Consider the following 6,364-nt stretch of genomic DNA (forward strand, 5'->3'; position numbering starts at 1 on the left):
CAGGCTCTAGCAAAGATCTACTGTTACATGAACCGAAAAGCAGTCTCCTTCAGGGCTTGGAGTGGGGTCCGTCCCATCAAACAGCCCCTCTTCCCCCCTGCTCAGGGTGCTGGCTGCTTCAGGAATGCATTAGGGTGCAAACCTCTGGCTTCCAGACAGCATAGCCAATAGCACTGCAGCCGCCTGCTCTGTTTCCAGCTGGGTCCACGTAGTGCCTGCAAAGGCATGGCAGATCTTTTTACCGGGTAGCATGCAGCTCTTCCATTCACTCCTGGCCAAGCAAGCTGCTCCGGTAACTGTGCTGTGCCCTCCCCGCCCTGCGGCACGCCCAACACCGGCCACAGCTGTGTTGTGTATGCCGTTAATCACCCTGCTCCCAATTATGCCAATTGGCCTTTCACTTCTGGCATGAATCCATTGAAGACTGAGGCAGCAATCCTGTGTGCCTGTGAGGAGTCCTTCTGACTTCCAGGAGAGCTCTGGTTTGAATTGGGTTGAACTGGGGGAAGATGGGTTAAAGATGACTGCAGTGGTCCTGGCTGTGTAACCTGTGACACAGCCAGGAAATCTTAGGGTTATGGCCAGGCCTGGGGAGCCCTGTTTCCTTTGGGCTCCTCTGGTTTCCTGTTCATGTTCAAGTTGCAACCTTCATTTACAAATTAAGGCTCTAGAAGGAGTCAGTTAGGGGAGGATATCCCAGCTGGTTTGGGGTGGGAGGGAAAACCAGTGTGCCACAGCCTTCTTCTGCAAGTGCTCTGGGGCCAGTCCCTCTTTCCCATGGTGTTAAAGGTGCCGCTGGCAAAACCAACCTGCGAGCTGCAGCCAGAGCGTGGTAGGGGAGGAGAAAAGCAACAAACCGTGGCTTGAAAAATCAGATGCAAAAGGAAAAGAAAGAAGAGCGAGCCTGGTGCAAAGAGTGCTGCTGGGGACTGGGAGTAACGTAGGTAACCAAGGGCACTTTTTTTAGGTCTGCCACGATGCGTTTCTCATCCTCCAGTTGGATTTTGCTGTAGGCAGATGCAGCAGCGGGCACCTGCAGGGGAGGTGGCCTGCGAAGCTGTGATGCTGGAAGGGGAAGGCATGTCTGTGCTGTTACGGGCTTATCATTCAACGGTAAATTTGCAGTAATTCTAATAACTCCCTGATGCACCGTCCTTGCCTTGGGCCTCCTGCCTGTGCTAGACGCTGATTAGTATGCAATGCTAATTGCAACGATGAATATGTATTGTGTAACCACCATTTCTGACTGGCCTCAAGGGGCCCTGATGGTCAGTGCTTGCGTACAAGGAACTGCCCAAGTGCTGTGTCCTCCGGGGTGGGGAAGTGTAAGGAGATGGACCACTATTTTTCTTGGGGGGTGCAGTTCAGCTGGCATGGGCTCTATGCTCAGCTCCATCCATGCCAAAATCCCCTTGGCTGAGCTGCGAGGCTCAGCGTGCGGGGCAGGGCTCCCAGTGTGGGCTGTCATTCACCAAAGGACGCCCCAGCATCGCCCCTGCAAACCTGCAACTCTGAGGATCAACATCCAAAACACCATCTGCCACAGGAAAAATCAGTGCCCTGCCCCTGCAGCCACAGGGAAGGAGTAGGTAAAGTTGCCTCAAGCTCCACTTTAGACTATAGCTGTGAAGTACTGAGAACAGCTCAGCCTCCAGCCACCTTCTTTATTATGGCCTGAGCTACAAGGAAAACCCAGCTCTGAGCTGTCTGGGGTAGGGACTTTGCCTGTGCATCTGTACAGTGCTTAGCACAGCGGGGTCCTCCTTGTGAGTAGGGTTGTGGGCCCTAATGTCATACCAGTGGCACTGTTAATGTGGCCAAGCACCTGGAAAGCCTATTTCTGGTGGAGAAAAGCAGATTAGCCAGCCACAAGATGACCTGTTCAAAGGCATCCATGTGGAAAGGTCACAGGACAGCTCTGGCTGGTGAGGGAGACTGATAAAGGTGGCTTTATCTGCTCGGCTTTACCCACTGCAGCTTGAATGAACATGCCCAAAACACTGGTGCTGCAGCATTTGCTGTTTCCATGGATAAAGGCTCTGGATCACATGGTTTCTCTGCATTTTTTCATCACTTCTCTTTTCTTAAGTCTGGGATGGAGGGGTTTTAATTAGCACTGGGGTTTGCAAAGCCGGTGCCTGTATGGGGGAGTGCTTGTTGGTGAGTGCGGCCGACCCAAAAGCTGGCTAAGAAAATTTTTTCCCCAACTATTTAAGTTGGTCTAATAAAAGATATCAGATTCACACAAAGAACCTTGTCCACAACATAGGCAATTACAGGCCTTGCTCTCTGCCTGTGCAGTGACAGCAGTTTTCACTTCAGGCCTGCGATTAGACGTGATGCACGTGCAGTGCTTAGGAACGGTCCGTGTTTGTGGTCATCCCGGGGGTTTGCGCTGCTCGTGTTGGGTGCCAGGACTGACCAGCAGTCAGCACCAAGGGTGGCAGCAGAAAGTGCCTCCCCCACTCCCTTCTGAGGGGCACTGCCAGAGCAATCCACACCAAGAGCAATGGGGAGCCCAGAAGCAATTTGCTTGGTCCCCTGCTGTTCCCCTCCCCTGCATGAGCTCCCTGGGCATCTCTGCTCCAGCTCCTGACCCTGCAGTTATACCTGCATATTCCTCAGACTGGAGAATTTCCTTGCCACCTAGTGCCTGTGAGAGCTGGGAACACTTGAGAAGGGTCATTAGCTCTCACTTAAAGCTAGGGGTGCTCAGCCTTCAGCCCGTGAACCAGATTTGGCTCTCAGAGCTGTCTTCTGGCCCGTGAGGCTCCCCAAGGGTGCAGAAGTTTGGTGGTGGGGGAGTGGCTGATCCCACATTGGATCCAGCCCATGGATCAGCCCCGCACCACACATCCGGCTGACACAGCTGGAAAGTTGAGCACCACTGCCCTCAGGCATTTAGCCACTCTTGAAAATGTTATCCCAAATGTGTGGCTCAATGACCCTCAAACCGGGGACACGGCAAGTTTCCCGAGGGGGAAAAAATCAGGGAAAAAATTGTGGCTGTCCAGGTAAAAGTGTTCTTCATCATTACACCATGTGCACATGATGGATATTTAGGCTTTGGGGCAGGGACAGTATTTTTGCATGGTCCTGTCAGGCATCTTTATAGCCTTGTCATGTTGGTTCAGTAGCACGGTCCAGATGCCTGTTGAAGCGATGTGTTTCATAGCATGTGTAGGTCTCCCAGCTTGCTGAATGAAACTACAGGCCCAGGATGTCTCTGATGCCTTCACTGTGCTGTGGGGGACCTTTAACAAGGGCTGGAGCTTGCGGGAGGGTGCTTCAGTCAGGCATGAAAAGCCATCAGATGAGCTTGAAACCCCAGAGAAGATGTGTTTCTTGCTCACTTAAAACGAGCAAGCAAATTACAAGAGATGCAAGTGGCTAAATACAGGCTGACCTTTGGCTCCGCATCTCTAATAATCCGCGCGTTCCCTGCCCACGCGATGTGAGCCCTAGCACAGATCCAGCTTCAGATTAGGCAAACTGCCGAAGGGATGAGTCACCTTGGACGTGGGAAGCAGATGAAGGAAGCTGCACGTCTTCCTGGGTTGCCTGACGTGGTCGGTCTTGTGTGTGTTTGCACATCTGCAAGGTGCTTGCACATCTGCAAGGTGCTTAACGGAAACAGCTGCCAGTTGCACACGCTTGGCTGTGGGTTCTCACTGTGTGGAGTGTGCCTGTTGCAGGAGCACCGTGCCATATGCTCGCTGCCCCCAGAGCGTCCAGCCCTTTCTCTGAAATCACCTGCCTCTCTCTGCTGTTCCCTGTAGTGTTGCAGATGTGCTTCTGCTCCATGAATGCAATACAGAATATGACTGGAAACAGGGGGAGCCTCCTCACGCTAGAGAGAGAAGAGAAGGCCCTGATTTCACTGCAGATCGTTCATGTGGCTTAAATAATTTTGCTGAGTGCCCAGGTAAGGTGATTCCTATGAGGTACATGGGTAGATCCAACTCCTTTAGTCCAGTGTGCCTGTCGAAAGTCTCCATCCCAGCCCCAGCACAGCCTTCCCTGCTGGGGAGGGCAGAAGGGATCCCTGCAGAGGGTTGGTTTGATGAGCTGAGCAGGAATTGCTGCCCTCCTTTCATCACACGCTCATGCCATGGGAGGGCATTGCCTGCTGCATCTGGGATTCAGGACATCAGCAGAAGGCATATAACTAGTGCTGCCTCCCGAACACACAGCCAAGGCCAAGCTGATTTGTGCTGTTCGGTATTGCTTCCTTGGGCCTGCCCTTGGGCTTATTAGTGGCTTTTTGATAACTGCACTGTCTGGCAAACGGAAGGGCAATTCTGTCCATTCGTAGGACATGGCAGGGGACCTCCTCAGACCCTGCAGAATGCAAAAATCAAAGAGGGTCTGCATGAGGAAGGGTCCTCAGTACCCAGAGTTGCATTAGTGTGCAAGAAAACAACCTCCGCTATTCTTTGCTACTGGGATGCCCTGGTGTGGTGCTGTGCATTGATTGTTCATGAAACAAGCCCAGCTAGCACACCTGGTGGGCCTGGGTAGAGGCTTGTGCCATGGCACCCAGTGTAGCTTGGAAGCTGTAGGTTCCCCCTGGGTTTGTCCTGCTGCTGTGTAATCTCCCACTGTAGATAAACTAGTGTACACCGTGTCAGCCCACTAAGTCAGCATAGGTGGGCTGGGCTCAGTGTGACGTTGCCTTTCAAAACCTCTGCATTTCTCATTAGTGCTTCTTTCTGCTCCTTTTCTCCTTCTCTGTATTCTAGACATCAGGCTCTGGGCTTGCATTCTGCCTCTCTGATTTCCTATAACCGCTCCACTTCTCTGTCTGAAGGGTCATGCAGCTCGGCTGGTTGTTTCCCTACGTTTCCTCCTGAGCAACTCTCTTTCCTTTGCAGGTTCACCTTCCAGAGCTGCTTGCCCTGTCACTTGAAACAGCAGATCCCACTTTCCACGTGCACTCAGCTATAATCCTTTTGTTGCCACCAGTGACTGGCTTTTTTCTCTCTGGGTGTTCTCAGGGGACACGTGCACCTGTGTAGTGGTGGGTGTACCTAATGCATTGTTCTCACGTGTGCCACTTCCCTCCAGAATGGTGTAGACGAGGATGCTGTCAGGCCAGCTAGAACAGCTGGATTTGCTCACTGACAGCCAGGACCTCAGCTGCTTCCTTACCGAGTTTCCTTAGACCTTGTCATGTTTTTGACAGATCTACAGCTAGAAGTTGCAGGCATCTTATAAATAGCAATTTCTGTTAGTCATGAGGCTGTACAGTGCTTGGCCTGAGGGGTGCTGAGCCTGGACTGAGATGCTAAGTGCTGTGAAAACACAAATAATAAATAATAGGCATGGTCCAAGTCTCAAGAATGCAGTGCTGTATTAACTTGGGAATAGATCAGCTGAGTCAGAATCAAACAACTCGGATTGGACTTCCAGAAGTGTCTTGGCTGGTCCTCCATGATCAGGTGTGCACGTGATTTTTTGCCCTATGGTCTGCACACATGCTATGTGAAGTGTACAAGAGCACGGCTCCTCTCTTGCTTGTTTGCAGGGACCGCTAAAAGGACACGGAAAATGTCCTGCCCATGCAGCCTGCCTGTCTAACACACAGAGTGCCTCTGCTTTGCAAATTCAGCTCCAATAGCCGCATCTCTGAAGAGGGCTTCCCTCCCTGGCTCCGTGACCTTTGGTTGGCTGTGAAGAGGCTGAGAGTGTGTTCCTTCACCTTGGTTAGCTTGTATATTATTTAGCAGAAGTCTGGAGCTGAAAGATAAATTGGCTTTTTATAAACAGACAAGAAAGTAACCCGGCTAATTTATTTTTCCAAGCACTGTCCACCTGCCTGTGGGCTTTGTTTGACCTTCCATCGCTGCAATACCTGAGCACGCAGATCCAATCCAGAGCAAGAGCGTGGACTGCATTAGAGACCCCAGCTTTTTTTCTCCCTCTCCACAGTAAACATCTGGCTTGTGGGGTATTGGTCGGTCTGCACATCAACTGGTTTGCTTAGGGATTTAGCTGCAGTGCATGGGTTGGCAGGGTGCTTGGACTGAAAGTGTCATTGCTGCTGGGAGATGAAGTCTTTTCTTGAAGCTGGAGACGCTGCATCTCTTTCTGAAGGTGGCCAGATGCCTCAAAGACATTTTGCTTGCCAGTCCTTTTGTTTCTAACAATAAAGCTGCTCCAGCAAATTAATCCTTTGCATTTCCCAGAGCAAGCCCAGCCCCTGGCTGAGAGCAGCAGAGGTGCATGAGCTGGAGGGCCACGAGCAACCTGTGGGGCTGCTTTGGCTAGGGACAGACATTACACATAAACCAGTTTAAGTGATCAGAAAGTGGTTTAAACCTGTAACACAACAGATGTTCAGTGGACATAAGTCAGTTTGAAA

The 6,364-nt window shown here is 51.5% G+C and overlaps 1 long non-coding RNA gene across 1 annotated transcript in view; it reads left to right on the top strand.

The window, feature by feature from the left end:
* The first annotated feature begins 3,783 nt into the window (after positions 1–3,783).
* The window catches only part of LOC109295552, a 13,835-nt gene continuing 11,254 nt past the window's right edge, over positions 3,784–6,364 (top strand). The window contains exon 1 of the long non-coding RNA XR_002096762.1: positions 3,784–3,925. This is a non-coding gene — a long non-coding RNA (uncharacterized LOC109295552). The remainder of the gene's footprint in view (positions 3,926–6,364) is intronic.

Source organism: Gavialis gangeticus, unplaced genomic scaffold, assembly GCF_001723915.1.
Source record: "Gavialis gangeticus isolate Ggan-Ray unplaced genomic scaffold, GavGan_comp1, whole genome shotgun sequence".
Classification (NCBI taxonomy): domain Eukaryota; kingdom Metazoa; phylum Chordata; order Crocodylia; family Gavialidae; genus Gavialis; species Gavialis gangeticus.